A 12,215-nucleotide genomic window follows, 5' to 3' on the forward strand; every position below is an offset into this window, starting at 1 on the left:
ACGTCCTAGCATTTGAATGTCTATTGAAGTGGGAAGGATTATACTCCTCTTTCATCTTATTTTGTATACAACTCATAACACTGCACATACATCCCCAATCACACCACAAATATTGAACACTGTAATCAACATCTTGTGCATTTACATCTTCAGTCAGCACAGCATCCAATGTACTGGATGAATTGCCTGCAGTTGTGTGGGCTGTGGCAACTCCAACGGCAGTGAGTGCGCCTGCTGCAGCGATGGTGCGGCAAAGTTGAACAACTGCAATGGTATAGTTGAAGGACAGCAGGTCTGATAGATCAGGAAGCCCATCTGCTAGCTCCTGCTGTAGCTGTGCAGACAGTAGTATGTAGATGTCTTCATCCACCAGTTCCACAGGGGCATGTTTCGCCACTGGAACAATAAAAAATCGTAGGTATACAGTATATTCGAATATGTATTTGTTAATAGTAATATTAGCAGTTTTAATAATATTGCATACTTACTTACTTACTTTCGAATCTAACAGTCTCATTCCTCTTATGCCTGGGGGGCTCTGGCAAGGAGAAGGGGAAGGGGGGAGGGGCTTCCTCTGGATGACCTTGATCAATTACCAGTGGTTCCCCATGGAGGGTGTGGAAGGGGGGGGAGGGGGGTTGACCTCTATTATAAGCTGTGTGAGTGTGTAACTTGACACTGGAGGTCCTTATCACACCTTTATGTCCACTGAGCAGCTACTGATGTGATGAGAGTCCTATTGGCTTACTGGCAAATAGCCCCTTGACACTCCTCCAATTCTACATACCTACTAGCAATGGCCACGCGGGATTAGCCGAGCGGTCTAAGGCGCTGCAGTCGTGGACTGTGCGGTTGGTCCCGGCAGAGGTTCGAGTCCTCCCTCGGGCGTGTGTGTGTGTGTGTGTGTGTGTGTGTGTGTGTGTGTGTGTGTGTGTGTGTGTGTTTGTCCTTAGGATAATTTAGATTAAGTAGTGTGTAAGCGTAGGGACTGATGACCTTAGCAGTTAAGTCCCATAAAAACTTCCTGGCAGATTAAAACTGTGTGCACCGACTGAGACTCGAACTCGGGACCTTTGCCTTTCGCGGGCAAGTGGAAACATCCCCCAGGCTGTGGCTAAGCCATGTCTCCGCAGTAGTTCTGCAAGGTTCACAGGAGAGGTTCTGTAAAGTTTGGAAGGTAGGAGACGAGATACTGGCAGAAGTAAAGCTGTGAGGACCAAGCGTGGCTCGTGCTTCGGTAGCTCAGATGGTAGAGCACTTGTCCGCGAAAGGCGAAGGTCACGAGTTAGAGTCTTGGTCGGTGCACACAGTTTTAATCTGCCAGGAAGTTTCATATCAGCACACACACTGCTGCAGAGTGAAAATCTCATTCTGGAAGTCCCATAGGATTTCACACACATTTGAACATTTTTACTAGCAATGGAGCTTATCTGCAGGTGCCTAGGACTCGCATCACAATTATTCTCTGGACAGGTACGTTTTCAAAGTTCTCAACAAAGGCCAACTGAAAATGTTAACAAATTAGGGGTTTTGGAGGCCCCCTGTGTCGTTTCATTGACACAATGTTGATGTCACACCCTCTGTGATCATGCCACAAGAGGGCGAGAAAGAGGGATGAAAAACCACAGGCACATATTCTGCTTTGGATCACGTTCAAATTTCGTCGAATGGTTTTGAACAGTCCACCCTAGGAGCACCACAAAACTGCGGTCATACTGCACTCCAAAGAGGTGCGATAACATTCAATGGCGTTGCTGCCTCACGATGTCCATAGAGAAGGGGTGAATCGTGTGGGGGGCTGGGGGAGGGTGTCAACAGCGTCAAAGGTTGCCAAGAACGACGTCCTGTTGCTCATCTCAGTGCGAACTGTCGTTTTCGACCACGAAATGTGTGGGAATCAACGCCCAAAGGGAAAGGGTTGTTTCACTAACAGCATTCGTGCCGCCTACTAAGAGCCTATTCGTTTCGATTCTGAGCGGTGATGCGTTTGAAATGTTTTCCTGGGCCTCCCATACGAAAACTGTGTGATTTCAAAATTGGGCATTATAGTTCTGATCTCTGTCACAGAGACGTCAAAAGAAGGGGTGAAATGAGTGAGAGGAGGTGTGATGGTTTTCCCTCCTCAATGGCGCTGAGCAGAATTGTGGCGAAATTTGGTGTCAATATGATACCATTAATGCACGTTACACCTCACATGAAATTTTCTGTCGTTTCTTTCGCATGTGTCAACACGTTGGTGTTTAAAGCGTTGCTGAGTCCTAGTGTGAAGTTGCAGAGCGCCACGCTTTTGCAGTGTAGCACAGCAAGGCTAGGCGCAAATTGAGGTGTGTGTACCACGTGTGACGCGACACGATAGTAAAGCACGATGAGCACTTTCCGCAAATGTGGCACAGGTTCTGCGCATATTGAGACGTGTAATGGCAGTCACGCCCCACCTCCTGTCCGTGTGGAGGTGGAATCACGTGACCGGCCTGTGGCTGTTGTGGAGGGGAGACTGCAAATTCCGTGTGAAACTTGAGTCTTGCCTGACAGAACTGAAGGGCGCGCACCCTGTAATCTTTCTCAGACGATTTTATAGAAACTGTTCAGTAAAAATGTTCGATTTTTGCCTTACCTGTAGCGTCACATGTCAGGTTCGTGGCGAAGTGCTCATCGTTTCAAACCCTCCACGAGACTCAGAGGGCCATAGACACGGGTTCCCAGGTAGATGCCGTGTTTCTTGACTTCCGCAAGGCGTTCGATACAGTTCCCCACAGTCGTTTAATGAACAAAGTAAGAGCATATGGACTATCAGACCAATTGTGTGATTGGATTAAAGAGTTCCTAGATAACAGAACGCAGCATGTCATTCTCAATGGAGAGAAGTCATCCGAAGTAAGAGTGATTTCAGGTGTGTCGCAGGGGAGTGTCGTAGGACCGTTGCTATTCACAATATACATCAATGACCTTGTGGATGACATCGGAAGTTCGCTGCGGGTTTTTGCGGATGATGCTGTCGTATATCGAGAGGTTGTAACAATGGAAAATTGTGCCGAAATGCAGGAGGATCTGCAGCGAATTGACGCATGGTGCAGGGAATGGCAATTGAATCTCAATGTAGACAAGTGTAATGTGCTGCGAATACATAGAAAGAAAGATCCCTTATCATTTAGCTACAATATAGCAGGTCAGCAACTGGAAGCAGTTAATTTCATAAATTATCTGGGAGTACGCATTAGGAATGATTTAAAATGGAATGATCATATAAAGTTGATCGTCGGTAAGGCAGATGCCAGACTGAGATTCATTGGAAGAATCCAAAGGAAATGCAATCCGAAAACAAAGGAGGTGGGTTACAGTACGCTTGTTCGCCCACTGCTTGAATACTGCTCAGCAGTGTGGGATCCGTACCAGATAGGGTTGATAGAAGAGATAGAGAAGATCCAACGGAGAGCAGCGCGCTTCGTTACAGGATCATTTAGTAATCGCTAAAGCGTTACGGAGATGACAGACAAACTCCAGTGGAAGACTTTGCAGGGGAGGCGCTTAGTAGATTGGTACGGGCTTTTGTTGAAGTTTCGAGAACATACCTTCACCGAGGAGTCAAGCAGTATATTGCTCCCTCCTACGTATATCTCGCGAAGAGACCACGAGGATAAAATCAGAGAAATTAGAGCCCACACAGAGGTATACCGACAATCCTTCTTGCCACGAACAATACGAGAATGGAACAGAAAGGAGAACCGATAGAGGTACTCAAGGTACTCTCCGCCACACACCGTCAGGTGGCTTGCGGAGTATGGATGTAGATGTAGATTTCGCTAATGGTCGCACTTACTGTGATACATACATTTTAGTAAGACACTACGCAAAATTGCGTTTGGTGCTTATTACACCACACGTTGCTGCGTATGAAACTTACATAACATATTGGCCGCACGGAGTGGCCGTGCGGTTTGAGGCGCCGTGTCACGGACTGCGCGGCCCCTCTCGCCGGACGTTCCCGTACTCCCTGGCAAGATGGCCGCCGAGTCGGTTACAGTGTGATGTGGCTCCACATTCAGATGCAGATTTTCTCGGTAAAAATTTGATTCTGGACACTGGTATTTAATTCTCGGGTACCGGGAGTGTTATCTTACATAGTCCGTTCTCGTTCACTCATTAAGTACTGTAAATAAAACAGAGAGAGTGATTAAAGTGCTTCTAGTGCGTTCGTCGTGTGCTACGCGTCGACGGAGAGGCCGTCGCCCTCCCGCTGAACGAGCGCGTGTCGGTTTCGCCAGTCAGCCGCGCCGGTTCTCCCGTGTCAGCACCCAGCGCCTTGCGCTGCGACACCTCATCTGTGGCAGCGGACATAGAGTAAATATCTCTGGAGTGAGCATTGCGTTCTGCGCATGTTGTCAACATTAAACCAGGATTGTCACGTGTTTTCGGGACTTCGCTGTGCGTGTGTGCTTTCTGCAGCGTTTGAAGTTTATAATATCAAGAGTTTTTGTTGTGTTTCACCGTTTGTTGATAGTGTAATAGCGAGGGTGAATTACTGTTGTTGCTACGGATGCAAAAAAAATATGTGAAAGGAGGGATAGTAACTTTTCATGGGTACATACCATGTAGCTCTAATTATAGATATCACATTAGTAAGAGACACTGTATATGTTTAAAAATTTCGAGACGCCGTATAATTAAGGCTTGATTCTGTAGACCTATTTTTCTACGATTTTATGACTATATAACAGATATTACGGCTCGTACAAAAGCTTAAAAACAATCGCTTCCTCTCGTAAATTTGCTAGAGGAACAGGAAAGGGAATGGTTAGTTGTTTCAGTAAATACTATCCTCCACGCATTTATCAGTGACTTGTCGATTATGTATATAGATTACTCAGTCTACTATTTATTTAATAAGCTGGGAGCAAGTACTTAAAATGCGTTAAATAAATGCCTCAAAGTGCCACCAGTAAGAAAAATTGTGCTTTAGGTTGCAAAAACGAGAAAATAAATACGCAGAAATACAAGAAAAAAGGACGAATTAGCAGGGATATGATCGCTAATGTGTGGCAAATTCGGTGTTTTTCGGATACTTGCAAAAGTACTAGCGTACTGTCAAGTCGTTTTGCAAGACCATCACTGCAAAAATGTACGTCAGGCTCTGTAATACTATAAAGTGCCGTATCATACCGAAAACTACCAAAAATCGAGTTCATCTGAACTGTGACACCTATCGCAAAGAAGCTGAATGTAATATCACTTGCCCTTAAAAGTTACGTAGCTGGTTTATTCCCGGTATCAAATGGATACTGTTAAAATGTCTGCGCAACATATATAAATAATCAACGACACGTACGAAAAGAATCCGTCTGTAAATAGATGTAGTGACATTCTAAATATATAGGGCGCTATACGGACAAACACACGACGTCCTGAGATCACGTGACCAGGCCGGCAATGTATGTTGGCAACACAAAATCTGTCCTGTGCATGTGAATGCTCACTCCAGAGATATTTACTCTATGGCAGCGGAATCCGACCATGGAGGTAAAAATAAGAGGAGTTGTCATGACTTCACAAACTTGAAGTCGACCCAACTGAAGGTCTGCCATGTTAACTACCCCGAAACATTTGATTTGATTTGATTTATTATTGGTCCTGTAGATCATACAATTTGTACAGCAAAGCACATCATGATATAGGACACGTTCGCTTCTGGTCGTTTGATTCCGTGTAGTCGTAAAGTGTTTTGATAAAAAAAAAAAAATGCCGGCTTGCGTCGCTTACGGGTGTACTAATCATTCTGATTGTAGTCTAAAGTGTAAACAAAACACATTTCATTCGTAATTGGACTTATTTAAGCGCTATTTTCTTATCTATACTTGATATTCTGATGCACTATAAAGTTTTACTGTATGGTTTTATTTCTGTGATTTGACTTTAGATTTCCTACCAGTCCAACGCGAAGAGCTCTCTGGGTGAACGCCTGTTACAGTGATTGAATTATAAGTACTTAAAGCTTTACATATTTGTTAAAGCAAAGTTCCCTATCTAAGTCCAGGCTACCTATATCATTGCATTAATCACTGTGCTGCCGTGTTACCCTGTAAACTGCTGTTATCTGCCACACTGAATGTCAATTGGTAGGTACAATTTTAAAACAAAGCAGATGTGTAAACTACAATGGACCTGAGAAGCTTAACTTCAGTTCTTTTCCTTCGTAATTTCGAATCTTTCACTTTGTTGACATGACAGCTGGCTTGTTTATATCATCCCTGCATATATCTACGGGACACCAAAGGAAATAAGGTAAGTTTCTTGCGCACTTGAACACTTAAAATTTGCATTTGACTTGAAAAAGCGACGAATACAAATAGGTGCCTCTAAACTATCGATCACTGATTTTGGAGTTCTGGCTTTATCAATTATCGACACAAACACAATGAAAGTGAATAGAAATGGATTGCAAAAGCACGCTTTTCATAGCACATACTTCTCTTCTCGGTTATTCGAAGTGTATAAACAAAAAGGAATTAAAGTACTGAGGCCAGAAGTGTCATATTTTCGTGTCATATTACTGTATCGAATACGCATTTAAGACCAGAAAAACGTTTGAAGTTGCGTTCCTTAGACTGTGTTGTTTAGTAAAACAGTGTAACATTTACTATATAAAAGAAATATCGTGTGTACACGACAGAAATAACGAACAAGAAGCAACTGTAAACACGCGTCTGCTAATGTTTTGGGGGATCCAAGATGGCGGGAGACCCCGCCCACAGGCTTCAAAACAATGTACAGCGTATGTCTTTAGCGCCATCTCCCCTTATTCTACCTCCATGAATCCGACGCTTCGGCGGCGGCCACCGGCTGCCCCGTGCCCCGCCGTCGTCAGCAGTAGCGGCCACCAGCTGTGTTGCCTGCTGTTGATAAACGACCGCCTGCCTACGTTCGACTCCAGCCGACGAAGCAGCGACACCACCACGCCAGAGGCCGACGGAAGAAGGAAAGCGTGGGGTAAGACGCTAGCTCGAGCCATCAACGTCACACCCAGAATGGAACACACGGAGGAAGAACTTGTGCCATTGTCCCCCAGTCAAAAGATAGCAGCCATAGACAAAATATTGAGCGAAATAGGAGCATAGTTAAAAGCTAAGCATGTTTCGTCTGTTCTGTTAACCATCATTAGAGACAAAGTGTTTCCCTTAGCTTTCCAAATAACTAGCCTTGAAGCTAAACTGTCCCGCCTAAGCGATGAAAATAGGCGATTAAGACTTGAACTACAGAGAGCCTCGAATCCAGTCAAAGACTTACAGATAGACCTATACCTCTAACGTCGATCAGTTGTAGAATTTTGGAACACGTACTATGTTCGCGTATAATGACTTTTCTGGATACTAGAAATCTACTCTGTAGGAAGCAGCATGGGTTTCGAAAAAGATGATCGTGTGAAACCCAGCTCGCGCTATTCGTCCACGAGACTCAGAGGGCCATAGACACCGGTTCCCAGGTAGATGCTGTGTTCCTTGACTTCCGCAAGGCTTTCGATACAGGTCCCCACAGTCGTTTAATGAAAAAAGTAAGAGCATATGGACTATCAGATCAATTGTTTGACTGGATTGAAGAGTTCCTAGATAACAGAACGCAGCATGTCATTCTCAATGGAGAGTAGTCTTCCGAAGTAACAGTGATGTCAGGTGTGCTGCAGGGGAGTGTCGTAGGACCGTTGCTATTCACAATATACGTAAATGACCTTGTGGATGACATCGGAAGTTCACTGAGGCTTTTTGCAGATGATGCTGTGGTGTATCGAGAGGTTCTAACAATGGAAAATTGTACTGAAATGCAGGAGGATCTGCAGCGAAATGACGCATGGTGCAGGAATGGCAATTGAATCTCAATGTAGACAAGTGTAATGTGCTGCGAATACATAGAAAGAAAGAGCCCATATCATTTAGCTACAATATAGGTCAGCAACTGGAAGCAGTTAATTCCATGAATTATCTGGGAGTACGCATTAGGAGTGATTTAAAATGGAAAGATCATATAAAGTTGATCGTCGGTAAAGCAGATGCCAGACTGAGATTCATTGGATGAATCCTAAGGAAATGCAATCCGAAAACAAATGAAGCTGGTTACAGTCCGCTTGTTCGCCCACTGCTTGAATACTGCTCAGCAGTGTGGGATCCGTACCAGATAGGGTTGATAGAAGAGACAGAGAGATCCAACGGACAGAAGCGCGCTACGTTACGGGATCGTTTGCTGGTCGCGAAAACGTTACGGAGATGATAGATAAACTCCAGTGGAAGACTCTGCAGGAGAGACGCTCAGTAGCTCGGTACGGGCCTTTGTTGAAGTTTCGAGAACATACCTTCACCGAGGAGTCAAAAGGCATACCGACAATCCTTCTTTCCACGAACAATACGAGACTGGAATAGAAGGGAGAACCGATAGAGGTACTCAAGATACCCTCCGCCACGCACCGTCAGGTGGCTAGCGGGGTATGGATGTAGATGTAGAATACAAACTTTGCGAGAGAAGGCTGAGAAATTAGAGGAGGAAAATAGGGAATTGAGTGTAGCGAACCAATCCTTGCAACAACAAATTAGAGAAGTAACTAATAAAGTCACACAACAAGCACAGACACTGACATATGCTGCCGCCTTAACAACAGAGCCCAAAACCAAAGAGGCTCGAAGAATAGAACAGGCTAAAACAAAACAGGCCACAACCCTATATATCAAGTCGACAGCAAATCAAGACGCCAAAGCTGTTCGACAGACAATCACCAAGAAATCCGAGGAAAGAAAATATACATATAAAACAATCAGAACCACTCAGACTGCAGTTATAGTGGAAACGGAAACACAGGAGGATTGTCGAAAAATAATAGAAAAGACTGAAGACCTGCACACCATTGTCTGTGAAGGACCGCGAAAACGCAAGCCACTCGTGGCAGTATATCTCGTGCCAGATACACTTACCGACGAGGAGTTCCTAGAAAGCCTTTACGAGCAGAATCTAAGCGGTGACACCACGAAAGAAGTCAAAAGAATGTTTAAAACAGGGCCTAACGGAAAGGATTTCAGTCACCAGATATTGCAGGTGAGCCTACACCTGTACAGAGTCCTTACACGAAGACACAGATTCTACATAGACTTTGAATCACTTTATGTGAAAGACTAAACAGTAGTAAACTAGTGTTTTAAGTGTTGTGACCGAGGACATACGACTAAAACCTGCAGAAAGGCCGACGTTACGTGTGACAAGTGCGGCAACCGAGGGCACAAGCGCAGTGAGTACACGTCCGCTCTTTGCGCCTGCATCCCCTGCAAATACAAAGGCCGCGTCTGCAATAAAACGAAAAGGAGGTGATTGTCAGACCTATAAACAATTGCATGACCAGCTCCTGGACAGTATAGACTATGGCAGCTAAAATCAGCACATACACAAGAAACACGAACATCCAAAGCCAATCACCCAAAACACATAAATACAAATCACCGTCGACATTACAGAGGAGCTACCAAAGAGCAATTTCCTGGAGAAGACAAATGAATCTTCTGCCGGAGAATTACGACGATAATGAACCCATTCCCGCCCCTAACACACTCAACGACTTTACAAGATAGCTGAATTTATACGATAGAATATACAGGGTGGTCCATTGATAGTGACCGAGCCAAGTATCTCACGAAATAAGCATCAAACGAAAAAACTACAATGAACGAAACTCGTCTAGCTTGAAGGGGGAAACCAGATGGCGCTGCCATAGGTCAAACGGATATTAACTGCGTTTTTTTAAAGTAGGAACCCCCATTTTTATTACATATTCGTGTAATACGTAAAGAAATATGAATGTTTTAGTTGGACCACTTTTTCGCTTTGTGATAGATGGCGCTGTAACAGTCATAAACGTATAATTACGTGGTATCACGTAACATTCCGCCAGTGAGGACGGTATTTGCTTCGTGATACATTACCCGTGTTAAAATGGACCGTTTACCAATTGCGGCAAAGGTCGATATCGTATTGATGTACGGCTATTGTGACCAAAATGCCCAGGGCGTGTGCTATGTATGCTGCTTGGTATCCTGGACGACATCATCCAAGTGTCCGGACCGTTCGCCGGATAGTTACGTTATTTAAGGATACAGGAAGTGTTCAGCCACATGTGAAACGTCAACTATGTCCTGCAACAAATGATGATGCCCAAGTAGTTGTTTTAGCTGCTGTCGCGGCTAATCCGCACATCAGTAGCAGACAAATTGCGCGAGAATCGGGAATCTCAAGAACGTCGGTGTTGAGAATGCTACATCAACATCAATTGCACCCGTACCATATTTCTATGGAGCAGGAATTGCATGGCGACGACTGTGAACGTAGTGTACAGTCCTGCCACTGGGCACAAGAGAAATTACGGGATGATGACAGATTTTTTGCACGCTGTATTTAGCGGCGAAGCGTCATTCACCAACAGCGGTAACGTAAACCGGCATAATATGCACTATTGGGCAACGGAAAACCCACGATGGCCGCGACAAGTGGAACATCAGTGACCTTGGCGGGTTAATGTATGGTGCGGCATTATGGGAGGAAGGATAATTGGCCCCCATTATATCGGTGGCAGTCTAAATGGTGCAATGTATGCTGATTTCCTACATGATGTTCTAGCGATGTTACTACAAGATGTTTCACTGCATGACAGAATGGCTATGTACTTCCAACATGATGGATGTCCGGCATATAGCTCGCGTGCTGATGAAGCGGTATTGAATAGCATATTTCATGACAGGTGGAGTGGTCGTCGAAGCACCATACCATGGCCCGCACGTTCACCGTATCTGACGTCCCCGGGTTTCTTTCTGTGGCGAAAGTTGAAGTATATTTGCTATCGTGATCCACCGACAACGCCTGACAACATGCGTCAGCGCATTGTTCAAATGTTTAAATGTGTGTGAAATCTTATGGGACTTAACTGCTAAGGTCATCAGTCCCTAAGCTTACACACTACTTAACCTAAATTATCCTAAGGACAAACACACACACCCATGCCCGAGGGAGGACTCGAACCTCCGCCAGGATCAGCCGCACAGCGCATTGTCAATGCATGTGCGAACATTACGGAAGGCAAACTACTCGCTGTTGAGAGGAATGTCGTTACACGTGTTGCCAGATGCATTGAGATTGACGGACATCATTTTGAGCATTTATTGCATTAATGTGGTATTTACATGTAATCACGCTGTAACAGCATGCGTTCTCAGAAATGATAAGTTCACAAAGGTGCATGTATAACATTGGAACAACCGAAATAAAATGTTCAAACGTAACTACGTTTTGTATTTTAATTTAAAAAACCTACCTATTACCAACTGTTCGTCTAAAATTGTGAGCCATATGTTTGTTATTATTACAGCGCCATCTATCACAAAGCGAAAGAAGTGGTCCAACTAAAACATTCGTATTTCTTTATGTACTACACGAATATGTAATAAAAAATGGGGGTTCCTATATAAAAAACGCAGCTGATATCTGTTTGACCTATGGCTGCGCCATCTAGCGGGCCAATCATAACGCCATCTGGTTTCCCCCTTCAAGCTAGACAAGTTTCGTTCTTTGTAGTTTTTTCGTTTGACGCTTATTTCGTGAGATATTTGGCCCGGCCTTGATCACTGGACCACCCTGTATAGATGACATGACAATCGGTGGTTCCATCCACTACGAAGTGGCAAAGCAAATTAAAAGACAATTAAACCACTGGATAAACTACCAAATAACGTTAATGCAGAGGATAGATGAGTTGGAAGATGAGCTTACATATATTGTGCACAAGAAAATGTACAAATAAAACCGGCATACTCCTTCACAATTTCTCCCAACGGAAGTACATCACATCGCACATACACAAGATGAACACAAACCAGAATCATGGAAAACTCTACGACACAAGTAAATGTGAACTGTACATCAAACCAGTCAAATTTGTCTCGGGAGGCACTCTTCACTCCGGGAAAAAGGAACAAGTAACAGACAGGCACGTAGACCCTGAAGCAATACACATCGAAACAATCCGGCCACAGAGCAATACAAAACTCAGAACTACCGGACCCAGACTCATAAAAGTAGACAAATTAGATGAGGATAAGTCTGAGGGAGAGACGTGACATTTGTAACGATGTCAACGTGCGTCTAGAAACAACCTCCATTCCAAACATCAACAAAGACAACACAACACATACAGCCAGTCC

This window comes from Schistocerca serialis, chromosome 2, assembly GCF_023864345.2.
Source record: "Schistocerca serialis cubense isolate TAMUIC-IGC-003099 chromosome 2, iqSchSeri2.2, whole genome shotgun sequence".
Classification (NCBI taxonomy): Eukaryota; Metazoa; Arthropoda; class Insecta; order Orthoptera; family Acrididae; genus Schistocerca; species Schistocerca serialis.